The 25,130-nt window shown below is 37.8% G+C and overlaps 1 long non-coding RNA gene across 1 annotated transcript in view; it reads right to left on the reverse strand.

Moving 5' to 3' along the window:
- The window catches only part of LOC145999864 (uncharacterized), a 97,382-nt gene that overhangs the window by 14,443 nt on the left and 57,809 nt on the right, over window positions 1-25,130 (reverse strand). The gene's annotated exons all lie outside the window — the stretch shown is intronic.

Genomic DNA, 25,130 nt, shown 5'->3' on the forward strand with positions numbered 1-25,130 from the left:
GCCCTCGAGGCATGTGATTTAATGAAAATAGAACTTCGAAAAAATAATATTTCTTAAGTTATTCCTTTATCATCTTTCTGCATAGCCTTCAACATTGAATGTAGCTAGTAAAACAAGCTACAGCCATACTAAATTTAAATGAAAGTACAATGCCCAATATTACTCTAATACCCTCAATGCAACACACGCCTTTTTGTAACAGCACTGATCAGCTACAAAATATTTTCAGGAGGCATTTTTTTTTACCATGTTTACTGGTACGGCTGGTAAAAAGTGTGCTTATAAATAAACTTACTGATTTGCTGTAGATATAACTCGTGCTTGTTGCAATACTACACACAATGTCAATTTCACTGTTCGCTATCGCTACATCCTGAAGAAAATAATAATATTTTATAATTTAAATATTTATAATACCTGAAACATACTACAATAGGTATGCCTTATCTAGAAAAAGTTTTAATAATGGTAACCTCCGTTCTCTTCCAAGACACGAACGTCTTGCTCCAAACTCCTCGAGACTTGGATCGAGGACAACTGAGCGCTGTGAAAGGATACCGAACTCGTGATTCCAGTGTTGCCAGATTCGAAAAGAACTTCATGTGAATTGGGAATTGACCAATTTCGGAGTATGAGAGATTTGCTTTGTGAACTGATTTACATTCGTAGCTTTGAAAATTTTGTATGTTTCTTATTCCATTACTTTCCTGTCTCTTGGGACTAACTGTGGCGTTGAACATGAATAATGATTGAACGAAATTGATGAAGGGACGAAGAAGATATGCCATGCCCGGTCAAGGCTCGAATCTTTGAGTTCGAGGGGGAGTCATGAGTCGATCGCTAAATGCACTAGGCTACTGAGGAGACGCCAGTAGAAATGGGCAAGGAAAATGCTCACAAAAGTAATGTTACCATTACTTATTACTTTTCACCTAAAGTGATGTGTTACTTTAATATTAACACTTAACTTTGTCATGAAAGTAGCGTCGTCGGGACGATTTGATAAGGGGGGGGCAGCAGATCTCCGTAGCGGAGTGGTTAAGCACAGGGGTCCCGGATTCGAATCCTGGACCGGGCATAGGTGTTCTACGTGTGTGTCACCTCATCAATTTCACCATATCATCACTCGCCCTCATCTTCGCGATTAGGCAAAAGTGGCAGAAAAGCGAAGTAAAATTAACCAAATCAATCAATTGGGGGGTGCAGAGTGGCGAATGGGGAGTACACAGGGGCGGCTTAAGGGAAGGAGTTACAGTTTCGCACCAGCTATGCATTTACTTCAACATCGTCAGAATGAGCACTGCTACTAAGAAAAAAAAACTGGACGTATGCAAGAGTTGCATGTGGAAGCGCTTTTTTGATGCTTATTAAGCTAGACACACGATGATCGAAAAATATGATGAATAAGAATTTTCGGAATCCCGTGTATTCCTTATTGGGAATCAACTTCAACATCAAGTTACGGCTAATCAAATGTAAGTTTCGACTTTTCCGCTTGGCAAACACATCTTCAAACTACCCTCTTTCCGTTGATATATTTTTCTATGTCATCGAAAATTTGATATTCCAAAGAGAACAAATCAAATAATAAAAGCATGAGCCCAATGCATTTCTCCTTGCCTTATACGGCCATCCTGTCGGTGTTGCCAAACCTGATGCACATAAAAGAGCTAAATTTCACCTTAAATGGAGTTAACATTGACTTTCAACGAGCTAAATTTACGAAGTCTGGATAAAGTGTATTCTAAGGTAACTTTAGTTGTCAAAGGGGTGGGCTCTGCTATTGCTGTTAACTTAAGAGTTATGATAATTTATTCTTAGTTTTAGTGTTGCTCACGGGACGGGACATGTCCCGTCTCGTCTCGAAAACGAGACGAGACACGAGACGGGACAAAGCTTTTGAAATTCGAGACGGGACGGGACGGCTTTTGAAAAGTCTCGTCTCGAATGTCTCGAAAAAATACAAGCAAAATATTTAATCAGTTGCAAATACTTGTTTGCTTGGAACAAAGTATTTAAATTAGAAACGTTGATAAGCGTGTATTAAGTCAAAAGAAAACTATTCTAGAGAGAGTAATGAATGAATTGAATACCTAAACTTATTTTCAATACTCTTTCAAAACACAGCATTACTCCCCATTTTTTAAAAAAATTATTCCAGATTAATAATTTTATTATGTTACGATGGCACTCCAGATACTAAAACAATTGTGAATAACATCAAGTAAAAGGGCAGGTAGAGAAGGTGGAAGGAGGGGCCAAAAGATCGTGGAGTGTCTGAGTCCGAGATTTATCTTGTAAACATAGTCTAAGCTCTATAGGTTGGAAAGATAAACGGACCGACGGATAGGGTTTATTATGATTATTATTATTTAATTTTTACATCAAAGGTTGTACAGAAGTGAATGTTTTTAGGAAGTAGGAAAAACATTGTATAAGTATTTATTGCTCCTCTCGTGTGCGAGCCATAGGCTGTGCGCACTACATCTATTCTTATTACATAACTATGATTCCCTACAGACTACACTATCCGTTACATTCCGTATAGATGTTAACATAGCAGTTCTGGTAAATTAACACTTATTCCTCTTCCTTATCCCGTCTCTTTAGAGCACTTCTTTTCCCCCTAAATGTTTGTAAATACACCCCCACTTTTTCCAATAGTTCCATGCTCCTTTGCACTACAATTGATTCGAACACTCTCTCCAAGCTTATGTTGTCTAGCTTCTCCTCCTGCAGAACGCGCATGTCCTGACATAAGAATAAATGTTCTGGCCTATCATTACCATTGCGTAATACGCATTTATATCTCCTTTCCTAGTTTTTTACTGCCTTGTGTCTCCATCCCCCAGCCTCATCCATGTCAACCACTTTCTTGCCACCATGCTCACCTTCTTGATGTACGCTACTTGTCCCCATTCCCGGAACTCCCCTTCTTTGGAGTTCGAGCGATCTCTTAGTTTCACATTCCGCTATTATTTCCTGCCTATCTATATCCTCTAATCTTTGTTTCACTAATTGCAATGTCCCCTGGTCGACGTGTCCTCCCTCCCATATCCATCCCAGTCCAATTTCGTATAGTTTGCCTCTGATTTCTTTCGCCCATGTTCCCATTTCCTCCCCTTGTACCCGTTGCATCAGCGCTTTCCATTTTACCGAGTTCTCCCTTCTCGATATTATGTCGCCCAGTATTTAACCCTTCTCAACATATCCCACGTATGCTCCCTGACCAGTCCAAGTTCCCGTAGTACGCCGCAGTTTGCAGTGCCCATGCTGATATGCAAAGCCCTCTTGTAAAATGTGCATTGGATTCTGTTTAGTACATGCCCCCCCCCCCCTTTGCTCCCCATATCTCCCTCCCGTACCCTATTGACCCTATTAATAATGTACGATACAGTTTCCACAAAATGTATATCGTCCCTGCCATAAAGAGAACTAGTCCCAAGTATGTTATTATTTTTACCGTTTCTAATTCTTGCCCTCTGAAAGTCCACCTTTCGTCTTTTCTATATACATATCCGTTTTTGAACACCATAGTTTTTGTTTTTGTGAGATTTACTTGCAGTTTGGATTCTCTGCTGTACGCTTTTTTCCAACCCGTCCAGAACCCTTTGTAGGCCGGCATTTGTCTCTGAGATCAGAACCATATCATCTGCGAACAGGAGCACCGGTACCCTTGTCGTCCCCACCTTGTGGGTGTCTGCTTGTTCACTCTCTATATACGCCACTATATAATATATATAGAGAGTGAAGAGCAGGGGTGACAGAACACATCCTTGTTTTACCTCCTCTTCCGATTTTCGTTTCTCTGTCAAGGTATCCACTTGACACCGTACACAGAATTCTACCTTCGAGTATTGTAGCAAACATGCCAGTACAAATTGATGAGGAGTTGTAGGGAGTCAAAGATATTGGCAAGACTTAGAGAAGGAGATAATTAGGGACAAATAATCTTGCATTATCCCACTCCGAGCAGCTGAGAGCTAAAGAGGAGGAGAAAATATGGGAAATTTGGAAAGAACTAATTTGTTGATTTTAGTGTTTACAGGGAACCTGACAAGATTTTAACACATGATTACTTGCACGGGTTGCGAAATTATTAGAATGTTATGGAAATTTCGGAAATGTCTTTGTTGAGAAAATTCTTGTTGTTTCCTTCAGGCATTCCACAGGTGGTTGGATTCGATTATTTTACGTCCGTTTAAATATTATTTCCAATGCTTTTATTTTTATTTAAGGAGAATACTATTCCTTGGATTGTAATATCGAAATTCTGAGGCTGAAATACAAGAGAATAGATTTCAAGTGAAGGAAGGTAACTAAGTTCTGTATAATTGTCGTAGGAGGAAACTTTGTTCTATGAGGGGACTCCCCGATGGTACAGTGATAGCGTCGTCGCCTTGTAATCAAGGGGTCCCGGGTATGATACCCGGTGAAGGCACATAGTGATTTGGATCCCACTTTAAACTGTGGGTCCAGTCAAGATTAGCCTTTCTGTAAATCAGATGAACGAATGTTGAATCTGTTCTTTTTATTCTGTGAAGTTAGCCAAGTTCTTGAGCAAAATACATGTAGTATCTACTGTCTACATTTTCACTCGTTACCAAACAAATATCACAAAGTAGTTTTTTATCAAACTTCAGAAGGAAGCTGACAGCAATCCAGGAAAGGAGGGGGGAGCTTAGCGCACCCCCTGCCTGGTTACGACCAGGGTGTATTCCGAGACTATTTTTCGCCGCTCACCACTGACAGAGGTTTCGCTTTGAACAATGGACACCCTTGCTTCAGGGGCGAGGTTGACCTGCAGTAGCGGGTAAGTGCCATAAATCCAGACCTAGGAATGAACGTTGACGCAAGGGAGAGGCAATAAAAATTCTGTAATTTCCTTTGCTTGTGGACAGGAAGTTTTGCAGTAACAATAATACGAGGGACACTTAGGATTCTTTTCAGCTGCTAGGAAAAGCTGAGATAAATGGAAAACGGCAGACTTTGAATGAAAGAAAGGCAGTGAACTCCTTGTAAGATAAACAAGTCCTTTGTATTATTCGCCGACACGCAGCTTCCATTTCGAAGCTGAGGCTATCAGCAGTGAAAGTTGGAAGCAGTGACGACGCCAAAGGTGGGGGCAGGGGGCGCCCCAAGTCAGACACTTCGCCCCCCCGTGCCCCCAACTTAAGATAATTAAATATAGAATAATAAGAGAGTTCATTTATAAGAGTATGACGATTTTCACCTTTTCAAAGTGGTGTATTCTGCATATCACTTTCCTGCTTATAATACCAACTTGACTAAATTTGTTTTAGTATATATTCGAATGTGTGTGTGCGACTTTCGTTCAAGATTCCCGCGCTGGCCTGGGCATAGGTGATTTCTCATTAATTTACTTCCTGTAAATTAACCTAAGTTTTAAACAGTTTTAAGAACTGGGAGAAAGCGTTGAATGTGGATGGTTTTAAAACATCACGGATCTTTTGAGGACCACAAAACATCATCTGTAGTACGGGCAGATTATTCTAATCGTGGGTCGTTAGTGACAAAGCTAATTAGTACAATACATTCATAGTTGATTCAAGATTTGGCGGGTTGGTTGATTTGGTGTTTTAAGTCCACTTTATGCACAGTATGGCTAATCGGGACTGGACCTACAGTTTAAAGTGCCTCCACTGGGTATCGAACCCTGGACCAAAGGTGATCGGAGAAAAACCGACACTACATGTCAGTTGTTGTGGATTTATCGCGGTTTCTTACTATTCAGGGACTTGAATTTCGAGATGATGAGCCTGAGGCAAACCTTAACAAAGGGAATTTCTTCGATACTCTTGAAGGTAATTTCAAAATGAGGGGATATTATTCGGAAATGTATTGAACTTGAACCTTAAAATGCAAATTACACTTAAAATTCGATTCAAAACACATCGCGGGCAGGTTCGCTCTTTCTCGTACATATCAAAGTCGAAGAACTTCTTCCCACGAACTCCATAGGTGCCTGTAATTGTGTAGCACAGACATACGTTGGAGTGGTAGAGGAAGAGTAAGTAATGCCAGGGTCATAATATTTGTTTTTCAGATTTTTTATACTGTGATAACATTTCCCTGAAATGTGAAGCACAAATTTTGCCCAAAACTCTTCTGCGTTACGAAGATGGCACTAAAATACTCCACTTAATGGATTTCTTTGAAATCCTAGGAAAAATATAAATTGGCATTTCACAAGGTTCACACTCTAGTTGTATTCTCTGTAACAATTCCAGTTTCCAATGCAGCGTGTGAATGTGAAAGAACCTTTTCGTCCTTAAAATCTTTGAAAAGGCTTGCTCGAAACAGAATGCTGGATGCAAACTGCCTCATTTGGCTATCCTTGGCATTGAGAAGAAATGTCAAGTCCTGGACGTACCAAAGGTGGGCAATGTGTTCTCCAAAGCACATTCAGCAGAATTCTCCTACAGGAGAATTGCACTTCACTAATTGACTTTCATTGTTTCTAATACTTAAGAAAATTAATTTCTTCCAACGTCACGTTCATTTTCAAGAAAATTAAACTCTTCGAAGCACATTTTTTCGTCATTTACATTATCTTATAACTTGAATATTTATATCAGTAGTTTCATCTCATGAAAGACGATGAACTATAAAATTATGAATGTCTTCCAATACTGAAATAGGCCACTCGAGGTAACGCAACTTACGAATAAAAAAGAATTAATGCCTTTATTAAATAGAATCATATGGAATAAACTCGCAATCAAGAAAATTTAGGCAGAAAACGTCCACTCTAAACAAGGGACAAACACAAAACATCATACATGCATATAATAATAATAATTATTATTATTATAACTATTATTATATATGTTATATATGTAGTGTTTTCGGGCGTTGTGACTGCCCCCAACAATATTTTGTTGCCCCCTTCCGCCCCCCCCCCCCAGTTCACATTTCCATGGCGCCCCGTCACTGGTTGGAATTAAATTTATTAGGACGAGTAAAGTAACATTAGCTGTTGACAGTGTTGCACCAAAGGACATGATATGTGCTACTGTTTGTATAAATTATAGGAAATTTAAGCATAAATTTATAATTGTTGAGACTTGTGAGTTGTTTCCGACATTTGATCGTAGGAAGAGGTTTTCTGAGACAGAGTGGGATTATTTTACACATACATGAGAAAGGGTGGTTGTATTTTGCACGTTTTTTAAAAGTTCAGATAAAACGAGAATTTAGCCTTACTGTTATAAAAAGAGATAACGCAGTACAGGGAAAGAATAACTCTTCACATTTCTCGCACCTGGTGGGATGCAACACACATGCAAAAGAGTATTGCAGGAAGTCTATGAACAAGGATGAAGAGGGATATGTAAAATTTGACTTACCTGCGGGTGAATTAGTGGATTCTAATATTCTTAACGTTGATATTGTATTTTTTTAAGTCCACTTGATTTACAAATAAGTAGTGGGATTGACTGTATTACCAGCTCAGGAAAGTATGAACCCCCCTCCAGCAGATTTGCTTACACTTAAAACAAGCTCAACATGCCCATACGAGCTTATTGCTCAAGTGTGGAACCCCCTCTAATCCAAGATTTTTGTAAAAAAGCCCTCATGGACTCCATCAGAAAGTATGACCCCCCTCAGATTGATGTGCCTATACTTACAAAAGGCACTTCTGTGAGATTGTTGTCCATAATCCTGTTAAAAATATGCCCCTCTTGATATTTTTTTTGCCCACACTTAAAACTAGGCCACGACACACATACACACCCACACCCACCCACACCCACCCACACCCACCCACACACACATATCTACTTCCGGTCCACTTCCGGTCCACTTCCGGTCCACTTCCGGTTTACTTCCGGTCCACTTCCGGTCCACTTCCGGTTTGCCTACTTCCGGTCCACTTGTGAGACACTCACACACACACACACATATATACACACACACATACATATTTACTTCTGGTTTAAGTTCAATTGGATACCAGGTTGAAATTGTATATTAAAACAATGCAATATGCAGAGATCCTCTAGAATTGCTCCGTGACTCTCTCATTTCTTACATCATAAACATATGATTTTTCTCCTATGAGAATAACACTACATATGGTGTCATCAGGTAATGCCTCATGGAATTCACAGATAATTTTAATATTTGTTCTGTCATTCACCACAACTTGTTTTCTTTTTGAAGCATTGATTACAAACATGGGTCTCTGTGTTTTGAATTCATCAGGTGTGTAATACATTTCAATATTGCCAGTAGTGACCCTCTTGAAAGCCGTAAATGCCTCATATAATTTAAGGAAATCATCCTTGGACATGTCTAAATTGTAATTCTCTCTAGGAAATACCTCATTTCTGCCATTTTTAAGATATATGTTCTTGATGTTGCAGTTATCAAATTTACTTGAATTTCTTTCCTGATTGTTGTGTCTCCCAGTCTGAAACAGTACCACTACGAAATCAGGCATGTCATATTGTATACTGGAGAATGAATTTGTAGCATCAAACTCATAATATGTACCAGATGCAGGCTTCTGTACGCATTGATATGTATAAAATTGCAGAGGAATCTGTGGATTTTTTAGAATATCTGCTTTGTATTTAAGACCATAGCTGGCTTCATACTCAACAACAGGGATTCTTAACTCCATAGTCTGAATAATGCATTTGCCTGCATCTGGTAAGGTATCAGGCAGAGCTTCCCCTGTAGAGTTTAATGCACTGTACCTCATCAAAGCATTATTATCATTTGCAGCTCTTCTAAATGTGATTCTTAACCCACCCTTCCACATAATTTCTTTGTAATCTGAGAAGAATCCTGGCAACAGGCGCATGGGGAACAGTACTGTGTGGTTCTTAGATAATATCTTATCACCAGCCTCGAATCCTCCTATTTTGTAGTATGAAGCCTCGGTTTTGGATAATTTTAATGTGGCCAAAGCTGTGGAGGTAATGCCGGGATAATCCACTCTGTTTATAACAACGCCATGTTTTCTGATCTCAATTTCAGAGAACAGATGTGGCACAAAATTGTCTACAAGTCTTATATTTGAATTTGCCGGATAATCTGTACCATCGAGCTTTACAACATCAAATTTGATATATAGATCTGCTCTGTGGGGGTGTATAAAGCCATCCCCTACATCAAGATCAACCTCAATTTCTGTGTTGGGTTGATTTAAATTTGCAAATGTCCTCCTGTTTGGGGGGAATGATTGTAGCTCATAACTCTCAATATTTTCCATTGTATGTATTTTTATTTAAATGTTAATCTCTATGATAGCAGTTGTTGTGGCTCCAGCAAAATCAACTAATTCTTCTTTTTCATTAGTGACCATCAATTCAATATAATCTATTCTATTATGGCACACAGGAAAATATAATGTTGGGGATGGATTATAGATGATGGGCTCCATAAATTCAGAATTAGGTTTGAATGTTGCAATGATCCCTGTTTGTTTGTGAGTGCCTATGCCATTTGATTTGGTGATCATACCCTCTGCTACATTACAGTGAATATTCAGAGTCTCTATGGCCAAGAATTTAGGTATATTCATAGCAGTGTGTTTGATGCCTGGTTCAAGTTTTGTGTTGTTCTCAAAGCCTAACAGCTCTCCTATAGTACCCAGATCCACTGTTTCTGTAGCAGATACAATCTCTACTCTGTGAGTGACAGAATTTTGACTTAACACAATACCTCTGGGTAATTGAGCATTTAGAGTGGAGAGATTATATTGCCCTGGAGTGATGACAATTTTTTCATCCCCTACTGCAATTGTATTGTTGTGGTGTGTAATATTAGGGATTAAGTACATGCCATAAAATGCCCTGAGAGCTATTGTTTTGGGATACACTATATCATCATGTAATCTAAGTTTCAATATTGAATTTTGGCTGGTGAGATGAAATACCCCCATGATGTTTCAGATACCACAAGGCTTTTTGAAAATCTTCAATTGATGGTTTATTTATTTGAGACATATATCTAAGAACAGATAAACACAAATGTCCACAATTAACATCTTTGAAGTTTTGAACACGGGCATTATTGTAATAAAGATTAGGTGAATTTAGATATTTTATTAAATTTTCAGGTGGAACACCTCCAAATGAATCAAACACAAATGCCTTATTGTTTAAATATTTAAGATAACAAATCCAGTGAGTGCCCTGATTTTTGTACTTATCCAAATTAACAATGCCACACTCTTTGTTGAGTGGTTGTTCTGGTAAAGAATCAGACATGTACACACCTCTAAAATGTTTGATGCCCAGTGGCTTGATTAAAGTTTCAATATCTTGGTTTGTAAGCGGCTCTTGTTTTTTTTAAACTTATTCATGGCTCTTTTAACACCTTTGCCCTGTTTCTCCATGGCCAGGTTATGGCGCCTCTGCTCATCTAATTCTGCCCTATTCTTCTTGGCATCTATTACTGTTTTTGCTATTGCGGCTGATCCCCCAGCCAAGCTCCCCACAGCCCCGAGAGCAGCTAAGATGGCAGGGATGGTAAATATAAATCCCCCCACATGTGATTTTTTTCTTGATTGCTGTAATTTTTTTAATTGGGGGGTGCTAAGCAACAATTTCATTCCATGACCCTTGGCAATACAAGAATTTTTCTTCTTGCGCTGCTTCTTGGTCAAAAGACTGTCAATAGTTTTAAGAGATTTGAGACCTGCATAAGGTACTTGATACATAACACCCTTGGCCTTCATTGTAGGTTTATTATATACATATTCACAACCCCCACCCCAATTTTTGTTTGGTGCTCATGGCTATGGTGGTTCCCAATGCTGCTATTTTTTCGCTCAAAGAAGCATCTTTGCTTACAAATCTGCCAAATGCAGCCTCTTCTAATTTCTTATGTGCAACATGTCTCTTGTCAAGATCAGAATGTGTGTTGTATGCAATATCATGGTCTCTACAAGCAGCATCTAAAGGATTAACACCAGGATCCCCTCTGTTTAATCTATGATCCAGTTTTGTGCCTGGACCACAATACTGATAGCCTGGAATATGTAGTTCAAATGGCAGCTTGTTTATAATGTCATTAACCAAGCCCCGACCCTCAGAAATATTCCAAAATTTAGGTGGTAGAGTATTAATAATTTTTATGAGATATCCAATCCCCTTAGTGTCATTCACTATAAAATTAGACAATTTGGTGCTTATCATGTCCATAATTCCAACCTTCTCATTGTAAAAATTGTGGTTCCCAGCATTTTCCTCCCCAGCTATCACCAATAACCTATCTACAAGTTTCCTGACATCATCAACCCACACAAATTCTTTAGGCAGGGTGTTGTATTGTTTGATTCCACTGCCAGTCTTGATTTGAGACCATATGGGCTTGATTAAATTGTTGTATTTTGCCCCACTGCTAGACTTGACTCTTTTTTGTGTGGGATCATTGTTCTGGTATAGAGCATCTGATTTTATTAATATTTCTTTGTAATCCTCATAATCTTGATCTGTATAGCTGCCAGGTCTCTTCCTGGTCATGAGTTCCCACAATCCAGGTGTTCCGGTGTACTTAACAAAAGCACCTTTTTCTCCAAGTCGAGATTCTGAATATACAATTATATCATCTCCCATAAATGTTACTCTGAAATTGCCAATTCTATGAATAATGCTACCATCAAGCTCTGTGTCGGCATATAAGCCAAATACCTCATCTTTATTGTCTTTAGGTGTGGTTAAATATTTTTGAGCAAGAAGACCCAATTCAATAGGATCCTGACTAGCCTCAATTCTTCTAGGAGGACTAGGTGTATGAATACTTGAAAGTGGGGTGAATGGATAATCTAATATGTTCCTTGCAGCTACAGGTACAAGCTCTGTGATCAAATTTTGATTCTGCTCTGTAACAGTTTTGATATTCTTACCTAAATTATTAATAGCATCAATTACAGGCTGTTCTGTTTGTTTGTGTTTTTCATAAATTCCTCGGTTCTCTGATTTCCATCCCTTAAATCTTTTTACAAGATAATCTCTTAACTTAAGATCATCAATGATTGGCCTTTTCATGTTTATTTATATACGTCTCAACGTCTAGAAAATGTTTCAACGTCTAGAAAATTGTTGATTTTATTTCTGTATTTGCCACTATTGGGTGTTCTTGTCATATCAATTGTGACAAACCCATAACTGTCCTGGCTCCAGCACTTGCTGCAAAATTTGGAAAAATCATTGTAGCTCAAGTCCCCACCTACATATTCATCATGTATGTGTTTGAGGTTGGTATGGTCTTGATGAAACACACATATAAAATTGCTGTTGTCTCGGATCAGTTGCTTGGGTATTTTTGAAAAAGTCTGTGCCAGGTAGAAACAATCAATGTTTTTGTGCCGGCCCTGTGTAAAGAAATTCCTAACCTTGTTTTGATTATCCAATATAATATCATCAAACACAACAACAGAATTATCGAGACATTCATCAAGTGGCTTAACATCTGGTTCAAAAGTGGCAATATCCAATCCATCATATAGCTTCATCAGCTGCTGATATTTTAATTGTTCCAAGCTCTTAGAGAAGACATACAAGTGCCTGTTTTTCCAGTCTAACCAATTGGGTGCCAATAAAAAATTATCAACCATTAGTGTAGTTTTACCACAAGCAGATGGCCCAACAATAAGACACCTAATATTATCAGGTAGCAATTTGCCATTTCTCTTATTCTGTTGTTCAGGTTCTGGCAGCCTTTTTATAACATCCCAAGTGCTCATATTATCACTTTGTTTGCATCGATCCAGCTGTTTTCCGGATGACCCAGCCATTTGACAAGTAACTTGTTGCCTTTTCTGTGGATGATTTTTTCTATGAGATATGTGTCAGGCTGTTTAGTTTTGCTGAGCTCTTGTTCATAGAATCGGCCTTTGAGAATTTCTCCTCTGTGATCCTTTATTATATATGTGTTAAGGGTCCCGGGTTTAACTTGAACCACTGTAAATAATTCTGTGCTCCAGTTTCTTGTAAAGCCTCTCTTGAATAAGTGCTTATATTTACTGATTCTTACTTGATCCCCTACCCTGTATTTGGCCTTTCTTGTTGTTGGCTGATATCTAGGATAATAAACAGTGCTGATCAATTTTTGCTCATCAGATGAGCTTATTACTTCAGAGGGTTTCATGTTGATTGTGGAATGGACCGAGTTGTTATATTTATGTAGAAGTTCTGGAAGAATATTAATCCATTTGTAATTACCCTGCAGTGTAAATTGTTTATACATAAGATTTTTTAAGGTTCTGTTGAATCTCTCTACAATTGAGGCTTTGAGTTCACTGTAACTCGAATAATGTTTTATTGCCTGGCTTTTAATAAATTGTTGAAACACTGAATTATAAAATTCTTTGCCATTATCTGTTTGCAAATAGCGCGGTGATCTTCCACTCTGATTGATGATTGTTCTAAAAGCTTCTGTAACACATTTTCCAGTCTTGGATTTGAGTGGCACAGCCCAGGCAAATTTTGAAAATGTGTCTATTACAGTGAGTAGATACTTGTAGCCCTTGTTGATTTTGTCTAAGTTTTTCAACTGTCCACTTGCCATTTCAATCAAGTCGCTTTGCCATAAATCATCTATGCCCTTTGTGACTACTGGGAGTCTCTTAAAATTATGTCTGGCCTGTCTGTGTAATTCATCAACAATAATTTGTCTAGACATGATATGTAAACAAGAATATTGCAACTATGGGGTGTTCAGCAGCTGAGACTGCAGGATTTTCTAAATATAATTTGTCCCCTATATGTATTTTAAATTCCAGAGTGCCATCATCTTCAGTATAGGCTGTTTCCAATGTATTGGGATCTGTAAAATCCTCCAATTCCACACTGCTGATTTTTACTTTGTTATCAGCATTTGTTATTGATAAAGTGGGGTAGTGGTGTGCCTGTGGTTGAAGCCAATATTTGATCTTGATTGGTCTCAATGTGCCCCCAACAAAAAACTGGTAATAAAATTGTGCAGGGGACAGCATATATATTTTCCCACCCGGTGTAAATGGAGAATCATATTCTTTGTTGGGGATGCTGTACAATTCAAGAATTACTGTATGTTTTGGATTTTCGATTATGCCTGTTATTTCCTTTTCTGCTGTGAGCAATCTGCTTGTTACAGATTCAAGGTGCTCATTGATAGTTCTAACAACATCATCATGGCCTGGCTTGATTTTTATGTCCACAGCAAGTCTCTTGTATTGTTGCACAATTTCTTGTAGCTGGGTGGCAAAAACAGACAGGGCATTTGCTTGATTGGATTCCATGGTTCCTAGCTGTTGCTTGATATTAGCTACAATTTGTTGCAAATTTTCAACAACTGCCAATTTTGAATTTTGAGCTGTAAGATCATGGACCTGTCTTCTGATATCCTCAAACAAGGCATGCAGTTCATTAATATGTTGATTGGTTGGAAGAATGGCAACTGTCTGAGTGAGATGTTTGATCTCTGCCTGGATATTCTTGATATCTTCTGATTTCAATATCCTATTCACTGCCCTCTTAATATTTTTAAGTTCCTGTGATGTGGGCAGATTTGATACTGTATTTTGCAAAAATTCAAGTGCCAATTTCACATTGTTTAATTCAGAAGCATCAGCCACATTTTGCATAGCATTTTGGAGCAGGGCTATATCTGCCTGAGAGGGTGTGGATTGTTGTAAAATTTCAAGTTTTGTTTGAATATCATCTATCAAGTGATGAAAATGAGACAGTTCAGATTCAGTGTTGAGGTTTTCAAGCTTTGTGATTTGTTGCTGGACACTGACAAGGGTATCTACAATGCCGGGCAATCTGGATTCTAGTACATTTGCCAAATCACTTTGCACTGCTGCTATTGTACCTTCAAGATGGGTTATGGAACTTTGAATTTTTCCAAAATCTTCATATGTTTCAAGTTGCAGCTTGATGTTTGCAACACTCCGAGTTATTGCATTTAAAGCATCAGAAGATGGCAAATTGTTCATAAAATTTTCAAGTGTCTCAATTTTTTCTTTAACCTCGGCTATGGCATTGTTCAGAGGGTCCAGATTAGGTATTTGGAGTGACTGAATCTGTTCTTTTAGAGTGGAAATCACTAGATCAAAATCTTCTTGTGATTTTATGCTTTTGACAATTGTTTGGAGTTGTGTCTGGACATTATTTATCTGCTCTTCCAATTGTTGTTTCAATTGCTCAGAGTTGGTGGCCTGGGTCTTAAATTTAGCTTGAAGAGCTGCTACAGCCTCTTCTAAACTTTGAAAATTATCCAATGTCGCCAGGTCAGTATATTTCTGAAGCAGCAATTTGAGTTCAGAATCAATTTTAAGAAGAGGGTCCATGCATTGTGATTGCAAATTTGTAATTTCTAATTGAAGACTGGCATTGAGTGTGGTTTGTAAAGCTTGTAAATCACTTCTTAATTTCTTGACTCTGACATCAAGCATCAGAATCTCATCACTGTGATCTTCATGTCTTGTGTGACCAAATATATCATTAGGCATTTTGTTTAGTAGTTATTTATTATAGAGTATCTGATTCTTAATTCTATAAAAAAGGGTATAAGCTTGTCATAAGATCCAGGGACCTCAATATATAAGCAGTCACCAGCAGAAACAGTATAAACAGTGCCAGAAATCATGTTTGAGTGCTTAATTCTATAAATATTTCTCCCTACTGAAATTTTGACATCACCCTCAGGGGTTGTAATAAATTGCAATTGCCCACCTACAGGTAATTGGTAATGATTTAAATTATTGTTAAATATGTACAATATTTTGCCTGTTTCTTCATCAACATCTGTAAATATGCTGTTCAGATGAATAATTAACAAGCCACTCAGTTTAGACATCATATCAGGAGAGGGTTGTGGTGCTGGCAGATCCATAATACCTTGTTTTTTGAACCCAAATAAGTTCATAGGCATGTTTATTTATTTCAAATCATGCTCTGTGCTTGTGCATTGGTTGCCATTTTTCAAATCACAATGACCCCATGGTAAAGTATGTATGCCACATGATAAAATGCATCTCTTATCATCATGTGGGTCCAGAGCCACTTTTCTTACAACATTTGAAGTCAATAAGTGATCCACACTCTGGATTCTGGATTCTGATGTTCTGGTGGTGCTACATGATTTGAGGCAATTTTTATAATCTTCAAATTGGAGCTCTTTTTCCACAGTAACTCTGCCAATGCCCTTGGCCTTTTTGACAACAGCACTACATGTTTTAAAACTGTACATCTTGGCACTTAACCCAGCAAATTCCACAATAACATCACCAAGTGTCTCATCTTTTAACTTGCCAGGCACTTTTTTGTTGTGGTGTTGTTGAATCTCTTTATGTTCACTGGTATCAAAGTATTGAAACAATTCAGGCTGGGAAATATCTTGATAAACATCTTCTGTTTTAATATCAAGAATAAAACTATCCGTGTCCATGTACATCAATTTTACATTATCACCATAAAAAGGTTTCAGCACATCATAATACAATGTTAACATATGTAATTTGGACAATTCCAATATTGCAGCCCCTACATAAATAGGTTTATCAAACTTAATTTTTGTTTTTTTCATGTTGAAAAGTGCCATATTTTCATCATAAATTCTTCTGTAATTGAAATTAGGCTTTGCAACCAATTTTTTGCTCAGGCTGGGGTCAGTAATTATTTTAACATCGGTATGTTTTCTGACATTTTCAATTGTTTTGCCATATACAGAATTTACCATCAATTTAAACAAGGTCTTATCAAATTCGCTCTTTGCAGATGTTCGAAGCTTTGTGTTTGTATCAATGTATGGTTTCAACCATCTTGAGTGCCTGAACCTCAAAACTTTTCCAACTTTGGTTACTTGAACACCATGTTTCATCAGGAACTGGAGGTTTTTGTAATATATGACACAACCCTGTTTTGGCTCCAGAGTCATCATGAGCTTCTTCTGTTTAGAGCCAGGTGAGCACTGAACCTCGGGAATTGGGGGCAGATCAGAAAATTTGTTATGTAAATGATCTGGAAATATCAGATCAACCTCTAAGAACAGGCCATGTTCTCTGTCATTATAGTTCTGAAGATCCTCAATATTGAAACCTTCGACCCATTCAAGCCCTGCATATGGCAATTTTTGCATCATTGCGTGACCATAGAGGCTGTTGGCATCTACATACACTATATAATTTGATGGCCGTGCTGGATCATGATCAGGCATATATTTGTTATTTGCTCTGGCGTATCTCTGAGAACATTGCACCATGCCTCCTTTTATATTTTCCTCCATAAACAGATACATATCTTGATCTTGGATCAAATCCAATTGCATTTTGGTGTTTAAAAACATTGCAGCCCATGCTAGGCCCGGGGCACTGAAAAAATACGCTGGGTCCAGTCCATAATTTTGCATTGATGATTTTCTGAATGCCTGCAATATATCAGCTAAGAGGGTCACATCAAGTTTCAAATATGCCATGTGATAATCACGAAATGTCTGGCATTTTAAATTGTTCCACATCAATTGGGCATGGTGATAATCATCATCAGTGATTCCAGATCCTCTGATTTTGCTGTAAAACTCTTCTTGTGGTGGCAGAGAACACTCATCAAATTTAGAAAAATCTGTAACATAATCATATGGATATACACCTTTTCGCCTAATTAATTTCAGGTCCAGATTTGGAAACAATGCACGTGTGATTTTGAATTGATCATCAGATAATTGAGTGGCCAGTGTAGCCAGGCTAGCAGATAAAAATCTGTAAGAATCAAGAAATCTCATGTGAATAGGAACACCATTAACTTTAATTGTTTTGCTAATAGATATATATTTTTCATCATTTTCAGCTAAAATATTTAAATTCTGTTTCTCAAACCCCTCGTACCTGATTAGATGATGGAAATCATAATTGGATGCTCCATGGCAAAATATGGGGACAAATCTTGGTCTCTGGATCTTAATATTACAGCTATTACACAGGGCCTGTTTATATCGACCATCTGTATGAGAATGGTGTTTCACCTTGATATTTGTATCTGAAAATTCAGAATCACATACCGGGCATTTTTCTGCATTGTTGAAATCTTCAATCTGTTTCTCTGTTAAAGGCAACATGGGCTTTGATTTTAATAAGATGTTAGATGCTATGTCACGGCACTCATTTTCTATTCTATGTGCAAATATTTTGATGGCATCTGGTCCCATGTATGAATATTCTTTAGTAACAACACCATCCTGTACAACCACATAACAAAAGCTGGAAGGTTCACGTAGCTGGTATGGTGTAATTGAAGATTCTTCAGGATCTGGGCTACAAAATACAAGAGATTTGAGGATCGATTCAAAATCACAGACAATATATGCTGGGTGTTCCAACAAGGCTTCAAACTTTTTGAATTTGCAATTTTCACTTGGATTAGGCATCACCATATGAACAGGTTTATGCTTCCCACAATATTTCAGATGCTCAATTAACTTGTTTTTGGCAATTTCTGCACTCTCTTCACGAACCCCCCTCACCATTTTTTGACCATAAAATACAGTTAAGCATCTTCTGCACAACTTAAATATTATATTAGATTTGTTTAGTTGTGTTCTCACTAAAGCTTCAAGATTATGTATCAGAGTATAATGACATGTGCCATCCTCTTCAATTAAGAGCAAATTAATTGGAACAGCAAAATCATCATCAATTGTACTGATTCTGAGAGGTTCTATCAAGCAATTGCCACGGCCAGTAGAACAAATATATACATTAATAGATAATTGTTCACCATTGATATCCCTGGCCTTTTTTTCAAATTTATCAATATTCTGAAGAGACATTGGATATTCCAAACCCTCCATTGCATCGTCAAAATCATGTTCATGTTGTTTGTAATAACTTATTCTCTGAGAATTTCTTGAAACTGGATACAAAGCAGCTAAAATACACCACAAAAAGCATTTCTCATCATTATTTTCAATATTAACCACGGCTTGTTTGTTTTTAATATTGGCAGGTAATGGCAGATATGTAGATCCTTGTAATGGGCTGAATTCAGAAATATTAACATATAACTTGTGTGGAGAGCCACATAGGCTCCATCCAGACTCTTTTGCTGCAAATTCAGAGTGTTTAATGTTTAATTGTTCTATCAAACTGCTTATTATTGTGTCTGAATTTGCATTTGAATATACCGGTACAGTTTCTGTCACGTGGGGCTGTGTAAATTTTGTGCCATTTGGTTTCTTATATTGAGTATACAATTTGAGGGAGAGCTTATAAGAGCCATTTTGTGCATTTAGAATTGCCTGGACATCAGGATTTATATTGTTCAAAAAATTCTCAATACCACATCTTGGCTCTGATACAAACCGATAATCCCTAAGTTGGGCATTAAAACTGCTATGGATAGGTGCAAAGCATGGCTGTTTTGCTACTCTGGCATTAAGAGGTACTTCATGCTTTCTTTTCAGACCAGATGTGGATGGTTGTAGGGGCAATGTTGATGGCTGTGCAGAACAAGTATCTTTATGTTTATATGTGAAATATTCCATGCTATATTTTCTATTGCATTTGGGGCATATTTTTGTGGGAGTTCTGTATTTGCCTGGGTTACAAATCTTTTGGTGCTTGGCCCAATTGGGGCTGGATATATTCTTATTGCATTGATTACAATATTTTTGATTCGGCATTTTTCTTATTGTTTATTATATACAATTTCCTGGGCTTCAATTCAAAATTCTATGCTGGATCAGTTGGGTTCAGTACTGTACTGTGTGTGTGTGTGTGTGTGTGTGTGTGTGTGTGTATGTTAATATTTTTGGCTTTGGTATTTATATAAAATTTCTTGGGGTTCAAATCAAATCTCTATGCTGGATCAGTTGGGTTCAGCAGTGTGATTTGTAATTCAATTTATACAAATCTGCAATTAAAAAATATAAGCAGCACTAGAACAATACAACCTTACTCTTCAACAGCTCTTACAATACTGGCTGATATGCAATGCAAAATCTCTTTATATACCCTAAGCACGGACCGCATTGAAACAATAAGCCAATCAGAATATAACACATCATCAAATTACGTCATAAGCAACCAATCAGAAAACAACACATCTGAAACAATAGGCCAATCAGAATATAACACATAATCACATTACGTCATAAGCAACCAATCAGAAAACAACACGTATCTAATAATTTATTGCAAAACATGATGCAATATAAATAAACCAGAAATAGGCCACAACTTGGCCACAGGTGGACCGGAAGTAGGCAAACCGGAAGTAAACCGGAAGTGGACCGGAAGTGGACCGGAAGTAAACCGGAAGTGGACCGGAAGTGGACCGGAAGTGGACCGGAAGTAGATATGTGTGTGTGGGTGGGTGTGGGTGGGTGTGGGTGTGTATGTGTGTCGTGGCCTAGTTTTAAGTGTGGGCAAAAAAAATATCAAGAGGGGCATATTTTTAACAGGATTATGGACAACAATCTCACAGAAGTGCCTTTTGTAAGTATAGGCACATCAATCTGAGGGGGGTCATACTTTCTGATGGAGTCCATGAGGGCTTTTTTACAAAAATCTTGGATTAGAGGGGGTTCCACACTTGAGCAATAAGCTCGTATGGGCATGTTGAGCTTGTTTTAAGTGTAAGCAAATCTGCTGGAGGGGGGTTCATACTTTCCTGAGCTGGTAATACAGTCAATCCCACTACTCAAATATGCTAAATTGCGAACCGACCTTTAGATTAAAGCGCGATCCGGTCCACTTTGTGCCTCCATTGGGTATCGAACGCGAAGACCCTTAATTACAAGACCTCGGCGTTATTACTACGCCATCGGGGAGGCATCCAATTTACACAAATAGGTTGATTCCAATAACACGTTATATGCATAATCTGATAATTATGCACTTTTGGTGCATCTAAACATATTTTTTTCAACTATAGCATGTCTAAAAAGTCATTGAAGTTTGGATTTTTATAACTTCAGGAGACACGGATCTGAAAATGTGCGATATAAAATAAATGCAGGTTTGCCTTCCATACGTGGTGGTTTTGTCACGTTTCTTCGCTTCGTGAAACAGACACTTTTGCAGGAACGGCTTCTTGCATCCGCCTGGGGTCTTGCTCTAGCTTAACAAAAAATATGTTTGTTTAGCATAATCGAGGGTTACTTATTCCTGCCGAACAAGGATTCTATTGCGACCATACGGCTTTGCATATCAATAAAGATTTATGTACAGAAATATTAATTAGGAACTTTTTTTTTCGTCATTTGGATTTAACATTATTATTATTATTCAGCAAATATTCAATTAATCACCTTTTTTGTCATTAATTTCCTTGCCAGCACAGCTGTTTTTATGCAAATTTGGCGTACTTAACTACACGTAAGCTAGATATTAGCTAATATTCGTGCTGTTATATTACTATTCTTGTACCGTCTTTGTAACATTTCATGTAATAATAATAATACTTTAGAATTTAAAGAAAAAAGGTAAATTTTCATAGTGCACGAAAGTTCAACGTTCAGATAGAAAGATAGTCTAGGGGAAAACATTTCAAAAGGATAGACAGTTGTATGGAAGCGAGAAAAAACACAAGGTAGATTTCATAAGATACCTAGCAATCAGTCGTACCATACCCCGTTCGGTTAAGAAATATTGACCCTGGCAGACCTTGTTAGCTCCTGCTCAGAATGTGTAGAATAAGCATTCTACAGGAAATGGTAAGAACACTGGCCTTTGGCGAGAGGTGACAAGAGGCCAAGCGAGTGTTTAAATACGTGCGCATGAGAGCGACACGAGGTCTTTTAATCTGGAATCATCGGAGAAGCAGGAGCTACTGGTCTTATTTCTAAACCGAACAGGGTAAGCTAGTCTACACCCATTCTGCCATTTGCATTGCTCACTTCAGTCTAGAAACGAATCATGAGTCTATTTTAATGAATAGTTAGATATTTGTACCTGCCCGTTCAGGGCTGTCTCTACCATCGACTAGTACTAATAGTACATCCCTATTTAAGATCCCCGCGTGCAGAGGAACGCTACGTGGTGAGATGCTTGGGCTTTTCATCCATTTTACGGAATTGTGATGTAAATTAGCGCTACGTGGTGGATTGATGCGGTCATTTTCATTTTCTTTTGGAAATGAAAAGCGTCATGCCTTGTTTTCCTAAACAAACATGAAAATTGAAAGGATAGGCATCGCTACGTAGTGGACTTGCGGAATTTTTTCATTTATTTCACTCTGAAATAAATGAAAATTGAAATTTGTTAAATAGTGACATGTCAGAATTGTTTTTCTCCGCGAATTTTTATTTTTGGGGCAAGCTGCGTACCACGCAGCTTTAATGTTAATGATGGTTAACGTCGATAATCAGCTTTAATTCAGTCCTTACCCACCACACCCACCCAATAGGCTAATCACCCGCTGCATTAAAGCACATTACAATGCGGAGGAAACGAAAATAGAATGTTTCCTTTGGTAGCCACGGGCAATGAGGCAACAGCTCTGCGCTCTTGCTTCGTCGCGGTTTTCCGCGTCGATGCGATGTGGCATAAGGTACGTCCGTCATTCCGCGCGCCGGAAGGTTCGATGTCGGACATTCGAGTGTCATATTCCGCCCAGAATTTGGCCCAGCCCGGGCACGTCTACCGACGAGCCCTTGTCATTCCGCTCCTAGTAACGCCGTGGTTCGCTCGAACCCGGTACCTTCGGTCAGGCCCTGATGGCTATGACAGAACTACCACCTGGGAAATTTTCATCAATTCCCAGGATTTTATCTAAATTTTGAAAGTGGCACTTGATTTTGATGACCCTTGTTTTTGCAGTAGTCTCTTGAACAATTTGGTATTTTTTTTTAACGTAAATTTGGTGCGTGACTTATGATATTTCGGCTATAAACGATACGACTCAATCACACCATGGTGTGTGTACTTAGTGGGTCACAGCAGAGAGTATTGCTGAAGTTAATTGTGTTTTTAATTAATTAAAGTCCTTTAAAGTTTCAATTTCATATATATTTTTAAAACATACCGTAACTTGTTAATGATCCGAAAAGTAACGCCGTTTGTGTTTATGTGTTTTAAGTTAAACTGTTAAAGATTATCGCAAGGAGGATATTTAATTTTATCACGTATAGTTTTGAAATGCACAAGGATCAGTGGTCGACTCACTCGTAATTTAAAATGACTGAAATCTCCTCGCCCCGAAGATAGGAGCCTTGGTACTAATAATTGTAGTGCAAATTGATAAGGAGATAGTCGAGAGAATACACGAGTCAGTCGCAGAGCATTTTTATTTTTACCTTGTTTAAGGAATATTTTTTTTACTAAAGTAAAGTTAATATGTGAAAAAACGAAACGCTAATTATATTTCTAAGAATAGAGGAGCAATTATATGTCCGCTACTATACGCTGGCGTAAGTAGTAAGAGTGACGCTACCATTCGTTTAGAGTATAACCCGCTCGTTGATTCAATGTTCTAGCTAAGGGATAATAATAGGTGTTTTTAGTTGTACGCGCAGAAATACCGGTAGTGAAATATAAAAGAGTGCGCAAGTGTTTATATATATGTTTTAAGGAATAGAGGAGCAATGATGTCCGCTACTAAAGGTAGTAAGTGTGACGCTCCCTTCCATTAGTTTTAAGGTTATGTCTTCCCCTACGAATTAATTGTGTACACAGAGGTACCCGTAGCAAGAGGAATGACACTGTCATTGTAGCGAAATGACATAAGAATGACTTAGTCTGCATGACTTTTAGTTTGTTAAAACACCATAGTTAGGCGTAAGCCAACTTGTAATGAAAAGTAGAACGAGACGTAAGCGGTATTCAAGGCGTGGAGTATTTTGCATATTAACGAGATTTTTTTGTTATTATCCATATATTTATTGTCTCTTTCAGCTATTTATTAAAGGATAGCTTAATATTCTTCCTTTTGCATTTTCTAGCTTTGAATTTTAAATACTTTAAATTTCATGTGTATTTATATTATGATATTTATATTTCAAGTTACGGCATTCCTTAATGTTTAAATAAACACTCTTCAGCATTATTCAACAGATTTCGTGTGGTTATTTAATCGCATCGCAAATCACTAAATCACTAAATAGCGATAAAAGTTAAAAAGGTTGTTTAAATTAAGGCAAAACTGGTTGTCATTTTTTTCATTAAATAACGATGAAGTTTTGCGAATAGTATAATCAATCAAGCCCTCCCCTTAAGTATAATCACGTTTCATTCCGTCAGCTTACGATAGGTTTAAACGCGCAAGTTTAATCTCTGCACCGAAAGCACGATTCATTCGTTGTTTTCCTTTTGTTCCTTCGAACTCAGGATATGTGCAGTCGCAAGACTCAAGTCCAGGATTTTCCTCCCATGTAAGTCGCCAGATTTCCGTGCGGAAATTTTCACATTCGAGTTAGCGGAAGAAACATATCTTATTTCAGTCTCGGAGAGAGAGAATTTGATGACACCTTTCTTTATTGTAGATGAACTTTACACTCAGGTGAGAATAAGAGTCTCTTCAAGGGCGCTTATTTATGCGATTTTTTTCCTCGTTCCTTCAGAATTTTCAAAAGTTTCCCGAATGAAATTAATTACTTCTTACAGATTAATTTCGTGTTAATCTTCGTAAAGTAGGTAATAGCGAGTAATTGTGCTTATATTTTAATCTCCCACACGTCATAGACTTTAGGGTCATTCCATGTCAAATCATCCAGAATTTTGTGAAAATGTCACCCACCATCCCCGATTTTGATGAAATTCGGAATACTTATAGAACTTTTAATGCTGATTACAAAAATGACAATTTTTTTTTAGGTTGGTCAAGGGGTTCAGAAGTTACGCGCTTTTTAAAATCACCGTGTACGCCACTTGCGGCTCCACTTTGAATGACACGCATTAGGTTATAAATGATGGTATCTTCCCTCAGGTTTGCCGTAGAAACTTCAAGTTTGTTTTCTTTTGTTCAAAATAGTGTAAACTTTCATTTAAATAAGGTTTCAGATTATTGTATTAATTACCATGTATTATTATGTATAGTTTCATGTATTTTTTTAGAAGAAAAAATGACTAACTTCAAGAGCGAATTTCGTGCAATGCCCCCCCTTCAATTTCCTCCCAATTTTATATGTAGGTAGCTCAAAGTGTGTACTAATGCCTGATGGAAAAATTGGGA

Source organism: Lepisma saccharinum, chromosome 16 (genome assembly GCF_977018435.1).
Source record: "Lepisma saccharinum chromosome 16, izLepSacc3.1, whole genome shotgun sequence".
Classification (NCBI taxonomy): domain Eukaryota; kingdom Metazoa; phylum Arthropoda; class Insecta; order Zygentoma; family Lepismatidae; genus Lepisma; species Lepisma saccharinum.